Below are 20,832 nucleotides of genomic sequence, written 5' to 3'. Positions count from 1 at the left end.
CCTTTCCAGGTTGCTTGGTTGGCCAAAAAGGGCGTATGCGTTTTTTCCTGAATATATTCAGGAAAAAACGCATACGCCCTTTTTGGCCAAGGGCATCATGGTCGAGGTTTTGCCGCTTTTCCTGTGCTTTAAAGGCGATTCGAATCTACCTCCTGAAATCTGTTTCCTGCAATTCTGCCTTGCTTTCAAATCCTCTTCGTTGCCTTCCCTCAATATATTTGTGGACGAGAGTTATCATTTCTAACTCTGCAGGTTTGTGAATTGCAGTGCCCCTGAGCTCCATTTTTCAACTCGCTTTCTTGGGAGCTGGCCGCAAAAGCGCAGGATTGCTTCAGGCCCTATTGTGGTTCCGAGCGGCAGGCTGAGCCTGTGGTTAATTCTTCTTCCTGATGGGAAAATAGAGTGACCTGTGCCTGACCCCACACCTAGACCTAGTCTCTCATTGGTTCCCCCTCTTCCCGTTCATCCTCAGGACAAATTGCAACCTGTACGGAACAGGAGGTTAAAGGTGCTCATTCTCCAAGGAGGGAGATTGCTAGTAAAGCGGCTGGAATGGCGAACCCGAGCACAAGGAGATGAGAAATGAGGTGCGTTTTAGAAACCTTTCCCGATCACACGGTGTACCATCTTCTGGGTTTCTCATGCATGTTTTCGATGTAGGAAGATGCCCTTGAAGCTGGAGATTTGGGACCTATGGGATGGGTACCACACAGTATTACTTTAAAGGGTCTGCGTTTGCTCACCCAACCTCACCAAACCTCTCAGCCCCAAGAGTGTCCACCCTTATGTCTCAATCAGCTGTGGGTCTAGAGATGGTCAATAAAGGTGGCATCCCAGCCCCTGAACGAATTTTGTAAGAATTTCTTTCTCTTTCACTGTCTTTGTTTCACGGGTTTTTAAAAGTAATTGATTTTTATAATGGGGTTTAGCTGCTTTTCACTGCTGTTTTTATGGTGCTTTCCACCCACTTGACTCACTTACAGAGAGATATCAATACATAGCTTTGAAGATTCTTCCTAGTCAGATATATTCTTGGGCGGTGAATAGGGGGTTTTTGCGTCCAGTTCACTGAGCAAGGAGTAGGTCTTGTCTATTACATATTGGGCTTATGGAAAGCTATCTGAGCTAATTTGAAACCCTTGTTTTATGCGTCTCCCCACCTCACCATTGCCGTTAAGCAGCCATAGTGTGTCTTCTAAACGTGAGACGCTGTTCTGTTTTGTAATTCAGTTCAAGTGTAGCGGTTTTTACATTCCCTCTATAAGTGATATCTTACGATAAGTGTCTTTCTGTGTGACTTATTTCACTTAGAATCTTCGTACCTAAATCCACTCATCATGCTGCTACTAGCCTTATGACGTTGATTTCATGCCTGAGTGATATTCCATTGTACATAAGGACCACAACTTCTTTATCCATTTTTCTCTTTCCTGGGATATTTAAGGTGTAATGAAGTGGAGGTTCTTGTCAACAGAGCAGCCCTAAACTTTGGGGTGCCTGTGTCTTGCTGATTTTTAGTTTTCCCAATTTATACGCCCATGAGTGGAAGTGCCCTATGCTCTCTAAGGTGAGTTTTTTAGATGTTTCAGGACACACCGTACACTTCTCCAGAGTGGCTGTTGGCAATTTACATCCCGCCCATCAGCGTAGCAAGGCTCCCGTTTCTCCATGGCCTGTCCTGCATTTCTGGTTTTGACACTTTATTCAGCATGGCCCTTTTGACCGATGGGAAGCGAGACCTCTTTGTAGCACTGATTTGCCTTTCCAGGTTGCTTGGTTGGCCAAAAAGGGCGTATGCGTTTTTTCCTGAATATATTCAGGAAAAAACGCATACGCCCTTTTTGGCCAAGGGCATCATGGTCGAGGTTTTGCCGCTTTTCCTGTGCTTTAAAGGCGATTCGAATCTACCTCCTGAAATCTGTTTCCTGCAATTCTGCCTTGCTTTCAAATCCTCTTCGTTGCCTTCCCTCAATATATTTGTGGACGAGAGTTATCGTTTCTAACTCTGCAGGTTTGTGAATTGCAGTGCCCCTGAGCTCCATTTTTCAACTCGCTTTCTTGGGAGCTGGCCGCAAAAGCGCAGGATTGCTTCAGGCCCTATTGTGGTTCCGGGCGGCAGGCTGAGCCTGTGGTTAATTCTTCTTCCTGATGGGAAAATAGAGTGACCTGTGCCTGTCCCAACACCTAGACCTAGTCTCTCATTGGTTCCCCCTCTTCCCGTTCATCCTCAGGACAAATTTGCAACCTGTACGGAACAGGAGGTTAAAGGTGCTCATTCTCCAAGGAGGGAGATTGCTAGTAAAGCGGCTGGAATGGCGAGCCCGAGCACAAGGAGATGAGAAATGAGGTGCGTTTTAGAAACCTTTCCCGATCACACGGTGTACCATCTTCTGGGTTTCTCATGCATGTTTTCGATGTAGGAAGATGCCCTTGAAGCTGGAGATTTGGGACCTATGGGATGGGTACCACGCAGTATTACTTTAAAGGGTCTGCGTTTGCTCACCCAACCTCACCAAACCTCTCAGCCCCAAGAGTGTCCACCCTTATGTCTCAATCAGCTGTGGGTCTAGAGATGGTCAATAAAGGTTGCATCCCAGCCCCTGAACGAATTTTGTAAGAATTTCTCTCTTTTTCACTGTCTTTGTTTCACGGGTTTTTAAAAGTAATTGATTTTTATAATGGGGTTTAGCTGCTTTTCACTGCTGTGTTTATGCCGCTTTACACCTACTTGACTCACTTACAGAGAGATATCAATACATTGGTTTTAAGAGTCTTACTAGTCAGATATATTCTTGGGCGGTGAACAGGGGGTGTTGAATCCAGTTCACTGAGCAAGGAGTAGGTCTTGTCTGTTACATATTGGGTTTATGGAACAGTATCTGAGCTAATTTGAAACCCTTGTTTTATGCATCACCCCACCTCACCTTTCCCGTTAAGCAGCCATAGTGTGTTTTCTAAACGTGTGACGCTGTTCTGTTTTGTAATTCAGTTCAAGTGTAGCGGTTTTTACATTCCCTCTCTAAGTGATATCTTATGATAAGTGCCTTTTTCTGTGTGACTTATTTCACTTAGAATCGTCGTACCTAAATCTTCTCATCATGCTGCTACTAGCATTATGATGTTGATTTCATTGCTGAGTGATATGCCATTATACATATGGACCACAACTTCTTTATCCATTTTTCTATTTCCTGGGATATTTAAGGTGTAACGAAGTGGAGGTTCTTGTCAACAGAGCAGCCCTAAACTTTGGGGTGCCTGTGTCTTGCTGATTTTTAGTTTTCCCAATTTATACGCCCATGAGTGGAAGTGCCCTATGCTCTCTAAGCTGAGTTTTTTAGATGTTTCAGGACACACCGTACACTTCTCCAGAGTGGCTGTTGGCAATTTACATCCCGCCCATCAGCGTAGCAAGGCTCCCGTTTCTCCATGGCCTGTCCTGCATTTCTGGTTTTGACACTTTTTTCAGCACGGCCCTTTTGACCGATGGGAAGCGAGACTTCTTTGTAGCACTGATTTGCCTTTCCAGGTTGCTTGGTTGGCCAAAAAGGGCGTATGCGTTTTTTCCTGAATATATTCAGCAAAAAACGCATACGCCCTTTTTGGCCAAGGGCATCATGGTCGAGGTTTTGCCGCTTTTCCTGTGCTTTAAAGGCGATTCAAATCTACCTCCTGAAATCTGTTTCCTGCAATTCTGCCTTGCTTTCAAATCCTCTTCGTTGCCTTCCCTCAATATATTTGTGGACGAGAGTTATCGTTTCTAACTCTGCAGGTTTGTGAATTGCAGGGCCGCTGAGCTCCATTTTTCAACTCGCTTTCTTGGGAGCTGGCCGCAAAAGTGCAGGATTGCTTCAGGCCCTATTGTGGTTCCGGGCGGCAGGCTGAGCCTGTGGTTAATTCTTCTTCCTGATGGGAAAATAGAGTGACCTGTGCCTGTCCCCACACCTAGACCTAGTCTCTCATTGGTTCCCCCTCTTCCCGTTCATCCTCAGGACAAATTTGCAACCTGTACGGAACAGGAGGTTAAAGGTGCTCATTCTCCAAGGAGGGAGATTGCTAGTAAAGCGGCTGTAATGGCGAGCCCGAGCACAAGGAGATGAGAAATGAGGTGCGTTTTAGAAACCTTTCCCGATCCCACGGTGTACCGTCTTCTGGGTTTCTCATGCATGTTTTCGATGTAGAAAGATGCCCTTGAACCTGGAGATTTTGGACCCATGGGATGGGTACCACGCAGTATTACTTTAAAGGGTCTGCGTTTGCTCACCCAACCTCACCAAACCTCTCAGCCCCAAGAGTGTCCACCCTTATGTCTCAATCAGCTGTGGGTCTAGAGATGGTCAATAAAGGTTGCATCCCAGCCCCTGAACGAATTTTGTAAGAATTTCTCTCTCTTTCACTGTCTTTGTTTCACGGGTTTTTAAAAGTAATTGATTTTTATAATGGGGTTTAGCTGCTTTTCACTTCTGTTTTTATGGTGCTTTCCACCCACTTGACTCACTTACAGAGAGATATCAATACATAGCTTTGAAGATTCTTCCTAGTCAGATATATTCTTGGGCGGTGAATAGGGGGTTTTTGCGTCCAGTTCACTGAGCAAGGAGTAGGTCTTGTCTATTACATATTGGGTTTATGGAAAGCTATCTGAGCTAATTTGAAACCCTTGTTTTACGCGTCACCCCACCTCACCTTTCCCGTTAAGCAGCCATAGTGTGTCTTCTAAACGTGTGACGCTGTTCTGTTTTGTAATTCAGTTCAAGTGTAGCGGTTTTTACATTCCCTCTCTAAGTGATATCTTATGATAAGTGTCTTTTTCTGTGTGACTTATTTCACTTCGAATTGTCGTACCTAAATCCTCTCATCATGCTGCTAATAGCCTTATGACGTTAATTTCATGGCTGAGTGATATGCCATTGTACATAAGGACCACAACTTCCTTATCCATTTTTCTCTTTCCTGGGATATTTAAGGTGTAACGAAGTGGAGGTTCTTGTCAACAGAGCAGCCCTAAACTTTGGGGTGCCTGTGTCTTGCTGATTTTTAGTTTTCCCAATTTATACGCCCATGAGTGGAAGTGCCCTATGCTCTCTAAGCTGAGTTTTTTAGATGTTTCAGGACACACCGTACACTTCTCCAGAGTGGCTGTTGGCAATTTACATCCCGCCCATCAGCGTAGCAAGGCTCCCGTTTCTCCATGGCCTGTCCTGCATTTCTGGTTTTGACACTTTATTCAGCATGGCCCTTTTGACCGATGGGAAGCGAGATTTCTTTGTAGCGCTGATTTGCCTTTCCAGGTTGCTTGGTTGGCCAAAAAGGGCGTATGCGTTTTTTTCCTGAATATATTCAGGAAAAAACGCATACGCCCTTTTTGGCCAAGGGCATCATGGTCGAGGTTTTGCCGCTTTTCCTGTGCTTTAAAGGCGATTCGAATCTACCTCCTGAAATCTGTTTCCTGCAATTCTGCCTTGCTTTCAAATCCTCTTCATTGCCTTCCCTCAATATATTTGTGGACGAGAGTTATCGTTTCTAACTCTGCAGGTTTGTGAATTGCAGTGCCCCTGAGCTCCATTTTTCAACTCGCTTTCTTGGGAGCTGGCCGCAAAAGCGCAGGATTGCTTCAGGCCCTATTGTGGTTCCGGGCGGCAGGCTGAGCCTGTGGTTAATTCTTCTTCCTGATGGGAAAATAGAGTGACCTGTGCCTGTCCCCATACCTAGACCTAGTCTCTCATTGGTTCCCCCTCTTCCCATTCATCCTCAGGACAAATTTGCAACCTGTACGGAACAGGAGGTTAAAGGTGCTGATTCTCCAAGGAGGGAGATTGCTAGTAAAGCGGCTGTAATGGCGACCCCGAGCACAAGGAGATGAGAAATGAGGTGCGTTTTAGAAACCTTTCCCGATCACACGGTGTACCGTCTTCTGGGTTTCTCATGCATGTTTTCGATGCAGGAAGATGCCCTTGAACCTCGAGATTTTGGACCCATGGGATGGGTACCACGCAGTATTACTTTAAAGGGTCTGCGTTTGCTCACCCAACCTCACCAAACCTCTCAGCCCCAAGAGTGTCCACCCTTATGTCTCAATCAGCTGTGGGTCTAGAGGTGGTCAATAAAGGTGGCATCCTAGCCCCTGAACGAATTCTGTATGAATTTCTCTCTCTTTCACTGTCTTTGTTTCACGGGTTTTTAAAAGTAATTGATTTTTATAATGGGGTTTAGCTGCTTTTCACTGCTGTTTTTATGGTGCTTTCCACCCACTTGACTCACTTACAGAGAGATATCAATACATAGCTTTGAAGATTCTTCCTAGTCAGATATATTCTTGGGCGGTGAATAGGGGGTTTTTGCGTCCAGTTCACTGAGCAAGGAGTAGGTCTTGTCTATTACATATTGGGTTTATGACAAGCTATCTGAGCTAATTTGAAACCCTTGTTTTATGCGTCACCCCACCTCACCATTCTCGTTAAGCAGCCATAGTGTGTTTTCTAAACGTGGGACTCTGTTCTGTTTTGTAATTCAGTTCAAGTGTAGCGGTTTTTACATTCCCTCTATAAGTGATATCTTACGATAAGTGTCTTTCTGTGTGACTTATTTCACTTAGAATCGTCGTACCTAAATCCACTCATCATGCTGCTACTAGCCTTATGACGTTGATTTCATGCCTGAGTGATATTCCATTGTACATAAGGACCACAACTTCTTTATCCATTTTTCTCTTTCCTGGGATATTTAAGGTGTAATGAAGTGGAGGTTCTTGTCAACAGAGCAGCCCTAAACTTTGGGATGCCTGTGTCTTGCTGATTTTTAGTTTTCCCAATTTATACGCCCATGAGTGGAAGTGCCCTATGCTCTCTAAGCTGAGTTTTTTAGATGTTTCAGGACACACCGTACACTTCTCCAGAGTGGCTGTTGGCAATTTACATCCCGCCCATCAGCGTAGCAAGGCTCCCGTTTCTCCATGGCCTGTCCTGCATTTCTGGTTTTGACACTTTTTTCAGCATGACCCTTTTGACCGATGGGAAGCGAGACTTCTTTGTAGCACTGATTTGCCTTTCCAGGTTGCTTGGTTGGCCAAAAAGGGCGTATGCCTTTTTTCCTGAATATATTCAGGAAAAAACGCATACGCCATTTTTGGCCAAGGGCATCATGGTCGAGGTTTTGCCGCTTTTCCTGTGCTTTAAAGGCGATTCGACTCTACCTCCTGAAATCTGTTTCCTGCAATTCTGCCTTGCTTTCAAATCCTCTTCGTTGCCTTCCCTCAATATATTTGTGGACGAGAGTTATCGTTTCTAACTCTGCAGGTTTGTGAATTGCAGTGCCCCTGAGCTCCATTTTTCAACTCGCTTTCTTGGGAGCTGGCCGCAAAAGCGCAGGATTGCTTCAGGCCCTATTGTGGTTCCGAGCGGCAGGCTGAGCCTGTGGTTAATTCTTCTTCCTGATGGGAAAATAGAGTGACCTGTGCCTGTCCCCACACCTAGACCTAGTCTCTCATTGGTTCCCCCTCTTCCCGTTCATCCTCAGGACAAATTGCAACCTGTACGGAACAGGAGGTTAAAGGTGCTCATTCTCCAAGGAGGGAGATTGCTAGTAAAGCGGCTGGAATGGCGAACCCGAGCACAAGGAGATGAGAAATGAGGTGCGTTTTAGAAACCTTTCCCGATCACACGGTGTACCATCTTCTGGGTTTCTCATGCATGTTTTCGATGTAGGAAGATGCCCTTGAAGCTGGAGATTTGGGACCTATGGGATGGGTACCACGCAGTATTACTTTAAAGGGTCTGCGTTTGCTCACCCAACCTCACCAAACCTCTCAGCCCCAAGAGTGTCCACCCTTATGTCTCAATCAGCTGTGGGTCTAGATATGGTCAATCCAGGTGGCATCACAGCCCCTGAACGAATTTTGTAAGAATTTCTCTCTCTTTCACTGTCTTTGTTTCACGGGTTTTTAAAAGTAATTGATTTTTATAATGGGGTTTAGCTGCTTTTCACTGCTGTTTTTATGGTGCTTTCCACCCACTTGACTCACTTACAGAGAGATATCAATACATAGCTTTGAAGATTCTTCCTAGTCAGATATATTCTTGGGCGGTGAATAGGGGGTTTTTGCGTCCAGTTCACTGAGCAAGGAGTAGGTCTTGTCTATTACATATTGGGTTTATGACAAGCTATCTGAGCTAATTTGAAACCCTTGTTTTATGCGTCACCCCACCTCACCATTCTCGTTAAGCAGCCATAGTGTGTTTTCTAAACGTGGGACTCTGTTCTGTTTTGTAATTCAGTTCAAGTGTAGCGGTTTTTACATTCCCTCTATAAGTGATATCTTACGATAAGTGTCTTTCTGTGTGACTTATTTCACTTAGAATCGTCGTACCTAAATCCACTCATCATGCTGCTACTAGCCTTATGACGTTGATTTCATGCCTGAGTGATATTCCATTGTACATAAGGACCACAACTTCTTTATCCATTTTTCTCTTTCCTGGGATATTTAAGGTGTAATGAAGTGGAGGTTCTTGTCAACAGAGCAGCCCTAAACTTTGGGGTGCCTGTGTCTTGCTGATTTTTAGTTTTCCCAATTTATACGCCCATGAGTGGAAGTGCCCTATGCTCTCTAAGCTGAGTTTTTTAGATGTTTCAGGACACACCGTACACTTCTCCAGAGTGGCTGTTGGCAATTTACATCCCGCCCATCAGCGTAGCAAGGCTCCCGTTTCTCCATGGCCTGTCCTGCATTTCTGGTTTTGACACTTTTTTCAGCATGGCCCTTTTGACCGATGGGAAGCGAGACTTCTTTGTAGCACTGATTTGCCTTTCCAGGTTGCTTGGTTGGCCAAAAAGGGCGTATGCCTTTTTTCCTGAATATATTCAGGAAAAAACGCATACGCCCTTTTTGGCCAAGGGCATCATGGTCGAGGTTTTGCCGCTTTTCCTGTGCTTTAAAGGCGATTCGAATCTACCTCCTGAAATCTGTTTCCTGCAATTCTGCCTTGCTTTCAAATCCTCTTCGTTGCCTTCCCTCAATATATTTGTGGACGAGAGTTATCGTTTCTAACTCTGCAGGTTTGTGAATTGCAGGGCCGCTGAGCTCCATTTTTCAACTCGCTTTCTTGGGAGCTGGCCGCAAAAGCGCAGGATTGCTTCAGGCCCTATTGTGGTTCTGGGCGGCAGGCTGAGCCTGTGGTTAATTCTTCTTCCTGATGGGAAAATAGAGTGACCTGTGCCTGTCCCCACACCTAGACCTAGTCTCTCATTGGTTCCCCCTCTTCCCGTTCATCCTCAGGACAAATTTGCAACCTGTACGGAACAGGAGGTTAAAGGTGCTCATTCTCCAAGGAGGGAGATTGCTAGTAAAGCGGCTGTAATGGCGAGCCCGAGCACAAGGAGATGAGAAATGAGGTGCGTTTTAGAAACCTTTCCCGATCACACGGTGTACCGTCTTCTGGGTTTCTCATGCATGTTTTCGATGCAGGAAGATGCCCTTGAACCTGGAGATTTTGGACCCATGGGATGGGTACCACGCAGTATTACTTTAAAGGGTCTGCGTTTGCTCACCCAACCTCACCAAACCTCTCAGCCCCAAGAGTGTCCACCCTTATGTCTCAATCAGCTGTGGGTCTAGAGATGGTCAATAAAGGTGGCATCCCAGCCCCTGAACGAATTTTGTAAGAATTTCTCTCTCTTTCACTGTCTTTGTTTCACGGGTTTTTAAAAGTAATTGATTTTTATAATGGGGTTTAGCTGCTTTTCACTGCTGTTTTTATGGTGCTTTCCACCCACTTGACTCACTTACAGAGAGATATCAATACATAGCTTTGAAGATTCTTCCTAGTCAGATATATTCTTGGGCGGTGAATAGGGGGTTTTTGCGTCCAGTTCACTGAGCAAGGAGTAGGTCTTGTCTATTACATATTGGGTTTATGGAAAGCTATCTGAGCTTATTTGAAACCCTTGTTTTATGCGTCACCCCACCTCACCTTTCCCGTTAAGCAGCCATAGTGTGTCTTCTAAACGTGTGACGCTGTTCTGTTTTGTAATTCAGTTCAAGTGTAGCGGTTTTTACATTCCCTCTCTAAGTGATATCTTATGATAAGTGTCTTTTTCTGTGTGACTTATTTCACTTAGAATCGTCGTACCTAAATCCTCTCATCATGCTGCTACTAGCCTTATGACGTTAATTTCATGGCTGAGTGATATGCCATTGTACATAAGGACCACAACTTCCTTATCCATTTTTCTCTTTCCTGGGATATTGAAGGTGTAACGAAGTGGAGGTTCTTGTCAACAGAGCAGCCCTAAACTTTGGGGTGCCTGTGTCTTGCTGATTTTTAGTTTTCCCAATTTCTACGCCCATGAGTGGAAGTGCCCTATGCTCTCTAAGCTGAGTTTTTTAGATGTTTCAGGACACACCGTACACTTCTCCAGAGTGGCTGTTGGCAATTTACATCCCGCCCATCAGCGTAGCAAGGCTCCCGTTTCTCCATGGCCTGTCCTGCATTTCTGGTTTTGACACTTTATTCAGCATGGCCCTTTTGACCGATGGGAAGCGAGACTTCTTTGTAGCGCTGATTTGCCTTTCCAGGTTGCTTGGTTGGCCAAGAAGGGCGTATGCGTTTTTTTCCTGAATATATTCAGGAAAAAACGCATCTGCCCTTTTTGGCCAAGGGCATCATGGTCGAGGTTTTGCCGCTTTTCCTGTGCTTTAAAGGCGATTCGAATCTACCTCCTGAAATCTGTTTCCTGCAATTCTGCCTTGCTTTCAAATCCTCTTCGTTGCCTTCCCTCAATATATTTGTGGACGAGAGTTATCGTTTCTAACTCTGCAGGTTTGTGAATTGCAGTGCCCCTGAGCTCCATTTTTCAACTCGCTTTCTTGGGAGCTGGCCGCAAAAGCGCAGGATTGCTTCAGGCCCTATTGTGGTTCCGGGCGGCAGGCTGAGCCTGTGGTTAATTCTTCTTCCTGATGGGAAAATAGAGTGACCTGTGCCTGTCCCAACACCTAGACCTAGTCTCTCATTGGTTCCCCCTCTTCCCATTCATCCTCAGGACAAATTTGCAACCTGTACGGAACAGGAGGTTAAAGGTGCTGATTCTCCAAGGAGGGAGATTGCTAGTAAAGCGGCTGTAATGGCGAGCCCGAGCACAAGGAGATGAGAAATGAGGTGCGTTTTAGAAACCTTACCTGATCACACGGTGTACCGTCTTCTGGGTTTCTCATGCATGTTTTTGATGTAGATAGATTCCCTTGAACCTGGAGATTTTGGACCCATGGGATGGGTACCACGCAGTATTACTTTAAAGGGTCTGCGTTTGCTCACCCAACCTCACCAAACCTCTCAGCCCCAAGAGTGTCCACCCTTATGTCTCAATCAGCTGTGGGTCTAGAGATGGTCAATAAAGGTGGCCTCCCAGCCCCTGAACGAATTTTGTAAGAATTTCTCTCTCTTTCACTGTCTTTGTTTCACGGGTTTTTAAAAGTAATTGATTTTTATAATGGGGTTTAGCTGCTTTTCACTGCTGTTTTTATGGTGCTTTCCACCCACTTGACTCACTTACAGAGAGATATCAATACATAGCTTTGAAGATTCTTCCTAGTCAGATATATTCTTGGGCGGTGAATAGGGGGTTTTTGCGTCCAGTTCACTGAGCAAGGAGTAGGTCTTGTCTATTACATATTGGGTTTATGGAAAGCTGTCTGAGCTTATTTGAAACCCTTGTTTTATGCGTCACCCCACCTCACCTTTCCCGTTAAGCAGCCATAGTGTGCCTTCTAAACGTGTGACGCTGTTCTGTTTTGTAATTCAGTTCAAGTGTAGCGGTTTTTACATTCCCTCTCTAAGTGATATCTTATGATAAGTGTCTTTTTCTGTGTGACTTATTTCACTTAGAATCGTCGTACCTAAATCCTCTCATCATGCTGCTACTAGCCTTATGACGTTAATTTCATGGCTGAGTGATATGCCATTGTACATAAGGACCACAACTTCCTTATCCATTTTTCTCTTTCCTGGGATATTGAAGGTGTAACGAAGTGGAGGTTCTTCTCAACAGAGCAGCCCTAAACTTTGGGGTGCCTGTGTCTTGCTGATTTTTAGTTTTCCCAATTTATACGCCCATGAGTGGAAGTGCCCTATGCTCTCTAAGCTGAGTTTTTTAGATGTTTCAGGACACACCGTACACTTCTCCAGAGTGGCTGTTGGCAATTTACATCCCGCCCATCAGCGTAGCAAGGCTCCCGTTTCTCCATGGCCTGTCCTGCATTTCTGGTTTTGACACTTTATTCAGCATGGCCCTTTTGACCGATGGGAAGCGAGACTTCTTTGTAGCGCTGATTTGCCTTTCCAGGTTGCTTGGTTGGCCAAGAAGGGCGTATGCGTTTTTTTCCTGAATATATTCAGGAAAAAACGCATCTGCCCTTTTTGGCCAAGGGCATCATGGTCGAGGTTTTGCCGCTTTTCCTGTGCTTTAAAGGCGATTCGAATCTACCTCCTGAAATCTGTTTCCTGCAATTCTGCCTTGCTTTCAAATCCTCTTCGTTGCCTTCCCTCAATATATTTGTGGACGAGAGTTATCGTTTCTAACTCTGCAGGTTTGTGAATTGCAGTGCCCCTGAGCTCCATTTTTCAACTCGCTTTCTTGGGAGCTGGCCGCAAAAGCGCAGGATTGCTTCAGGCCCTATTGTGGTTCCGGGCGGCAGGCTGAGCCTGTGGTTAATTCTTCTTTCTGATGGGAAAATAGAGTGACCTGTGCCTGTCCCAACACCTAGACCTAGTCTCTCATTGGTTCCCCCTCTTCCCATTCATCCTCAGGACAAATTTGCAACCTGTACGGTACACGAGGTTAAAGGTGCTGATTCTCCAAGGAGGGAGATTGCTAGTAAAGCGGCTGTAATGGCGAGCCCGAGCACAAGGAGATGAGAAATGAGGTGCGTTTTAGAAACCTTACCTGATCACACGGTGTACCGTCTTCTGGGTTTCTCATGCATGTTTTCGATGTAGATAGATTCCCTTGAACCTGGAGATTTTGGACCCATGGGATGGGTACCACGCAGTATTACTTTAAAGGGTCTGCGTTTGCTCACCCAACCTCACCAAACCTCTCAGCCCCAAGAGTGTCCACCCTTATGTCTCAATCAGCTGTGGGTCTAGAGATGGTCAATAAAGGTGGCCTCCCAGCCCCTGAACGAATTTTGTAAGAATTTCTCTCTCTTTCACTGTCTTTGTTTCACGGGTTTTTAAAAGTAATTGATTTTTATAATGGGGTTTAGCTGCTTTTCACTGCTGTTTTTATGGTGCTTTCCACCCACTTGACTCACTTACAGAGAGATATCAATACATAGCTTTGAAGATTCTTCATAGTCAGATATATTCTTGGGCGGTGAATAGGGGGTTTTTGCGTCCAGTTCACTGAGCAAGGAGTAGGTCTTGTCTATTACATATTGGGTTTATGGAAAGCTATCTGAGCTTATTTGAAACCCTTGTTTTATGCGTCACCCCACCTCACCTTTCCCGTTAAGCAGCCATAGTGTGTCTTCTAAACGTGTGACGCTGTTCTGTTTTGTAATTCAGTTCAAGTGTAGCGGTTTTTACATTCCCTCTCTAAGTGATATCTTATGATAAGTGTCTTTTTCTGTGTGACTTATTTCACTTAGAATCGTCGTACCTAAATCCTCTCATCATGCTGCTACTAGCCTTATGACGTTAATTTCATGGCTGAGTGATATGCCATTGTACATAAGGACCACAACTTCCTTATCCATTTTTCTCTTTCCTGGGATATTGAAGGTGTAACGAAGTGGAGGTTCTTGTCAACAGAGCAGCCCTAAACTTTGGGGTGCCTGTGTCTTGCTGATTTTTAGTTTTCCCAATTTATACGCCCATGAGTGGAAGTGCCCTATGCTCTCTAAGCTGAGTTTTTTAGATGTTTCAGGACACACCGTACACTTCTCCAGAGTGGCTGTTGGCAATTTACATCCCGCCCATCAGCGTAGCAAGGCTCCCGTTTCTCCATGGCCTGTCCTGCATTTCTGGTTTTGACACTTTATTCAGCATGGCCCTTTTGACCGATGGGAAGCGAGACTTCTTTGTAGCGCTGATTTGCCTTTCCAGGTTGCTTGGTTGGCCAAGAAGGGCGTATGCGTTTTTTTCCTGAATATATTCAGGAAAAAACGCATATGCCCTTTTTGGCCAAGGGCATCATGGTCGAGGTTTTGCCGCTTTTCCTGTGCTTTAAAGGCGATTCGAATCTACCTCCTGAAATCTGTTTCCTGCAATTCTGCCTTGCTTTCAAATCCTCTTCGTTGCCTTCCCTCAATATATTTGTGGACGAGAGTTATCGTTTCTAACTCTGCAGGTTTGTGAATTGCAGTGCCCCTGAGCTCCATTTTTCAACTCGCTTTCTTGGGAGCTGGCCGCAAAAGCGCAGGATTGCTTCAGGCCCTATTGTGGTTCCGGGCGGTAGGCTGAGCCTGTGGTTAATTCTTCTTCCTGATGGGAAAATAGAGTGACCTGTGCCTGTCCCCACACCTAGACCTAGTCTCTCATTGGTTCCCCCTCTTCCCATTCATCCTCAGGACAAATTTGCAACCTGTACGGAACAGGAGGTTAAAGGTGCTCATTCTCCAAGGAGGGAGATTGCTAGTAAAGCGGCTGTAATGGCGAGCCCGAGCACAAGGAGATGAGAAATGAGGTTCGTTTTAGAAACCTTTCCTGATCACACGGTGTTCCGTCTTCTGGGTTTCTCATGCATGTTTTCGATGCAGGAAGATGCCCTTGAACCTGGAGATTTTGGACCCATGGGATGGGTACCACGCAGTATTACTTTAAAGGGTCTGCGTTTGCTCACCCAACCTCACCAAACCTCTCAGCCCCAAGAGTGTCCACCCTTATGTCTCAATCAGCTGTGGGTCTAGAGATGGTCAATAAAGGTGGCATCCTAGCCCCTGAACGAATTCTGTATGAATTTCTCTCTCTTTCACTGTCTTTGTTTCACGGGTTTTTAAACGTAATTGATTTTTATAATGGGGTTTAGCTGCTTTTCACTGCTGTGTTTATGCCGCTTTACACCCACTTGACTCACTTACAGAGAGATATCAATACATTGGTTTTAAGAGTCTTACTAGTCAGATATATTCTTGGGCGGTGAACAGGGGGTGTTGAATCCATTTCACTGAGCAAGGAGTAGGTCTTGTCTGTTACATATTGGGTTTATGGAACAGTATCTGAGCTAATTTGAAACCCTTGTTTTATGCATCACCCCACCTCACCTTTCCCGTTAAGCAGCCATAGTGTGTTTTCTAAACGTGTGACGCTGTTCTGTTTTGTAATTCAGTTCAAGTGTAGCGGTTTTTACATTCCCTCTATAAGTGATATCTTATAATAAGTGCCTTTTTCTGTGTGACTTATTTCACTTAGAATCGTCGTACCTAAATCTTCTCATCATGCTGCTACTAGCATTATGATGTTGATTTCATTGCTGAGTGATATGCCATTATACATATGGACCACAACTTCTTTATCCATTTTTCTATTTCCTGGGATGTTTAAGGTGTAACGAAGTGGAGGTTCTTGTCAACAGAGCAGCCCTAAACTTTGGGGTGCCTGTGTCTTGCTGATTTTTAGTTTTCCCAATTTATACGCCCATGAGTGGAAGTGCCCTATGCTCTCTAAGGTGAGTTTTTTAGATGTTTCAGGACACACCGTATACTTCTCCAGAGTGGCTGTTGGCAATTTACATGCCGCCCATCAGCGTAGCAAGGCTCCCGTTTCTCCATGGCCTGTCCTGCATTTCTGGTTTTGACACTTTTTTCAGCATGGCCCTTTTGACCGATGGGAAGCGAGACTTCTTTGTATCGCTGATTTGCCTTTCCAGGTTGCTTGGTTGGCCAAAAAGGGCGTATGCGTTTTTTCCTGAATATATTCAGGAAAAAACGCATACGCCCTTTTTGGCCAAGGGCATCATGGTCGAGGTTTTGCCGCTTTTCCTGTGCTTTAAAGGCGATTCGAATCTACCTCCTGAAATCTGTTTCCTGCAATTCTGCCTTGCTTTCAAATCCTCTTCGTTGCCTTGCCTCAATATATTTGTGGACGAGAGTTATCATTTCTAACTCTGCAGGTTTGTGAATTGCAGTGCCCCTGAGCTCCATTTTTCAACTCGCTTTCTTGGGAGCTGGCCGCAAAAGCGCAGGATTGCTTCAGGCCCTATTGTGGTTCCGAGCGGCAGGCTGAGCCTGTGGTTAATTCTTCTTCCTGATGGGAAAATAAGGTGACCTGTGCCTGTCCCCACACCTAGACCTAGTCTCTCATTGGTTCCCCCTCTTCCCGTTCATCCTCAGGACAAATTGCAACCTGTACGGAACAGGAGGTTAAAGGTGCTCATTCTCCAAGGAGGGAGATTGCTAGTAAAGCGGCTGGAATGGCGAACCCGAGCACAAGGAGATGAGAAATGAGGTGCGTTTTAGAAACCTTTCCCGATCACACGGTGTACCATCTTCTGGGTTTCTCATGCATGTTTTCGATGTAGGAAGATGCCCTTGAAGCTGGAGATTTGGGACCTATGGGATGGGTACCACGCAGTATTACTTTAAAGGGTCTGCGTTTGCTCACCCAACCTCACCAAACCTCTCAGCCCCAAGAGTGTCCACCCTTATGTCTCAATCAGCTGTGGGTCTAGATATGGTCAATCCAGGTGGCATCACAGCCCCTGAACGAATTTTGTAAGAATTTCTCTCTCTTTCACTGTCTTTGTTTCACGGGTTTTTAAAAGTAATTGATTTTTATAATGGGGTTTAGCTGCTTTTCACTGCTGTTTTTATGGTGCTTTACACCCACTTGACTCACTTACAGAGAGATATCAATACATAGCTTTGAAGATTCTTCCTAGTCAGATATATTCTTGGGCGGTGAATAGGGGGTTTTTGCGTCCAGTTCACTGAGCAAGGAGTAGGTCTTGTCTATTACATATTGGGTTTATGACAAGCTATCTGAGCTAATTTGAAACCCTTGTTTTATGCGTCACCCCACCTCACCGTTCCCGTTAAGCAGCCATAGTGTGTTTTCTAAACGTGGGACTCTGTTCTCTTTTGTAATTCAGTTCAAGTGTAGCGGTTTTTACATTCCCTCTATAAGTGATATCTTACGATAAGTGTCTTTCTGTGTGACTTATTTCACTTAGAATCGTCGTACCTAAATCCACTCATCATGCTGCTACTAGCCTTATGACGTTGATTTCATGCCTGAGTGATATTCCATTGTACATAAGGACCACAAATTCTTTATCCATTTTTCTCTTTCCTTGGGATATTTAAGGTGTAATGAAGTGGAGGTTCTTGTCAACAGAGCAGCCCTAAACTTTGGGGTGCCTGTGTCTTGCTGATTTTTAGTTTTCCTAATTTATACGCCCATGAGTGGAAGTGCCCTATGCTCTCTAAGGTGAGTTTTTTAGATGTTTCAGGACACACCGTACACTTCTCCAGAGTGGCTGTTGGCAATTTACATCCCGCCCATCAGCGTAGCAAGGCTCCCGTTTCTCCATGGCCTGTCCTGCATTTCTGGTTTTGACACTTTTTTCAGCATGGCCCTTTTGACCGATGGGAAGCGAGACTTCTTTGTAGCACTGATTTGCCTTTCCAGGTTGCTTGGTTGGCCAAAAAGGGCGTATGCGTTTTTTCCTGAATATATTCAGGAAAAAACGCATACGCCCTTTTTGGCCAAGGGCATCATGGTCGAGGTTTTGCCGCTTTTCCTGTGCTTTAAAGGCGATTCAAATCTACCTCCTGAAATCTGTTTCCTGCAATTCTGCCTTGCTTTCAAATCCTCTTCGTTGCCTTCCCTCAATATATTTGTGGACGAGAGTTATCGTTTCTAACTCTGCAGGTTTGTGAATTGCAGGGCCGCTGAGCTCCATTTTTCAACTCGCTTTCTTGGGAGCTGGCCGCAAAAGTGCAGGATTGCTTCAGGCCCTGTTCTGCTTCCGGGCGGCAGGCTGAGCCTGTGGTTAATTCTTCTTCCTGATGGGAAAATAGAGTGACCTGTGCCTGTCCCAACACCTAGAGCTAGTCTCTCACTGGTTCCCCCTCTTCCCGTTCATCCTCAGGACAAATTGCAACCTGTACGGAACAGGAGGTTAAAGGTGCTGATTCTCGAAGGAGGGAGATTGCTAGTAAAGCGGCTGTAATGGCGAGCCCGAGCACAAGGAGATGAGAAATGAGGTGCGTTTTAGAAACCTTTCCCGATCACACGGTGTACCGTCTTCTGGGTTTCTCATGCATGTTTTCGATGTAGGAAGATGCCCTTGAACCTGGAGATTTTGGACCCATGGGATGGATACCACGCAGTATTACTTTAAAGGGTCTGCGTTTGCTCACCCAACCTCACCAAACCTCTCAGCCCCAAGAGTGTCCACCCTTATGTCTCAATCAGCTGTGGGTCTAGAGATGGTCAATAAAGGTGGCATCCCAGCCCCTGAACGAATTTTGTAAGAATTTCTCTCTCTTTCACTGTCTTTGTTTCACGGGTTTTTAAAAGTAATTTATTTTTATAATGGGGTTTAGCTGCTTTTCACTGCTGTTTTTATGGTGCTTTCCACCCACTTGACTCACTTACAGAGAGATATCAATACATAGCTTTGAAGATTCTTCCTAGTCAGATATATTCTTGGGCGGTGAATAGGGGGTTTTTGCGTCCAGTTCACTGAGCAAGGAGTAGGTCTTGTCTATTACATATTGGGTTTATGACAAGCTATCTGAGCTAATTTGAAACCCTTGTTTTATGCGTCACCCCACCTCACCGTTCCCGTTAAGCAGCCATAGTGTGTTTTCTAAACGTGGGACTCTGTTCTCTTTTGTAATTCAGTTCAAGTGTAGCGGTTTTTACATTCCCTCTATAAGTGATACCTTACGATAAGTGTCTTTCTGTGTGACTTATTTCACTTAGAATCGTCGTACCTAAATCCACTCATCATGCTGCTACTAGCCTTATGACGTTGATTTCATGCCTGAGTGATATTCCATTGTACATAAGGACCACAACTTCTTTATCCATTTTTCTCTTTCCTGGGATATTTAAGGTGTAATGAAGTGGAGGTTCTTGTCAACAGAGCAGCCCTAAACTTTGGGATGCCTGTGTCTTGCTGATTTTTAGTTTTCCCAATTTATACACCCATGAGTGGAAGTGCCCTATGCTCTCTAAGCTGAGTTTTTTAGTTGTTTCAGGACACACTGTACACTTCTCCAGAGTGGCTGTTGGCAATTTACATCCCGCCCATCAGTGTAGGAAGGCTCCCGTTTCTCCATGGCCTGTCCTGCATTTCTGGTTTTGACACTTTATTCAGCATGGCCCTTTTGACCGATGGGAAGCGAGACTTCATTGTAGCGCTGATTTGCATTTCCAGGTTGCTTGGTTGGCCAAAAAGGGCGTATGCGTTTTTTCCTGAATATATTCAGGAAAAAACGCATACGCCCTTTTTGGCCAAGGGCATCATGGTCGAGGTTTTGCCGCTTTTCCTGTGCTTTAAAGGCGATTCGAATCTACCTCCTGAAATCTGTTTCCTGCAATTCTGCCTTGCTTTCAAATCCTCTTCGTTGCCTTCCCTCAATATATTTGTGGACGAGAGTTATCGTTTCTAACTCTGCAGGTTTGTGAATTGCAGGGCCGCTGAGCTCCATTTTTCAACTCGCTTTCTTGGGAGCTGGCCGCAAAAGTGCAGGATTGCTTCAGGCCCTATTGTGGTTCCGGGCGGCAGGCTGAGCCTGTGGTTAATTCTTCTTCCTGATGGGAAAATAGAGTGACCTGTGCCTGTCCCCACACCTAGACCTAGTCTCTCATTGGTTCCCCCTCTTCCCGTTCATCCTCAGGAGAAATTTGCAACCTGTACGGAACAGGAGGTTAAAGGTGCTCATTCTCCAAGGAGGGAGATTGCTAGTAAAGCGGCTGTAATGGCGAGCCCGAGCACAAGGAGATGAGAAATGAGGTGCGTTTTAGAAACCTTTCCCGATCACACGGTGTACCGTCTTCTGGGTTTCTCATGCATGTTTTCGATGTAGAAAGATGCCCTTGAACCTGGAGATTTTGGACCCATGGGATGGGTACCACGCAGTATTACTTTAAAGGGTCTGCGTTTGCTCACCCAACCTCACCAAACCTCTCAGCCCCAAGAGTGTCCACCCTTATGTCTCAATCAGCTGTGGGTCTAGAGATGGTCAATAAAGGTGGCATCCCAGCCCCTGAACGAATTTTGTAAGAATTTCTCTCTCTTTCACTGTCTTTGTTTCACAGGTTTTTAAAAGTAATTGATTTTTATAATGGGGTTTAGCTGCTTTTCACTGCTGTGTTTATGCCGCTTTACACCCACTTGACTCACTTACAGAGGGATATCAATACATTGGTTTTAAGATTCTTCCTAGTCAGATATATTCTTGGGCGGTGAACAGGGGGTGTTGAGTCCAGTTCACTGAGCAAGGAGTAGGTCTTGTCTATTACATATTGCGTTTATGGAACGGTATCTGAGCTAATTTGAAACCCTTGTTTTATGCATCACCCACCTCACCTTTCCCGTTAAGCAGCCATAGTGTGTCTTCTAAACGTGTGACGCTGTTCTGTTTTGTAATTCAGTTCAAGTGTAGCGGTTTTTACATTCCCTCTCTAAGTGATATCTTATGATAAGTGTCTTTTTCTGTGTGACTTATTTCACTTAGAATCGTCGTACCTAAATCCTCTCATCATGCTGCTACTAGCCTTATGACGTTAATTTCATGGCTGAGTGATATGCCATTGTACATAAGGACCACAACTTCCTTATCCATTTTTCTCTTTCCTGGGATATTTAAGGTGTAACGAAGTGGAG

This window comes from Balaenoptera ricei, chromosome 7, assembly GCF_028023285.1.
Source record: "Balaenoptera ricei isolate mBalRic1 chromosome 7, mBalRic1.hap2, whole genome shotgun sequence".
In the NCBI taxonomy this organism is placed as follows: Eukaryota; Metazoa; Chordata; class Mammalia; order Artiodactyla; family Balaenopteridae; genus Balaenoptera; species Balaenoptera ricei.
This window is presented reverse-complemented; position numbering follows the sequence as displayed.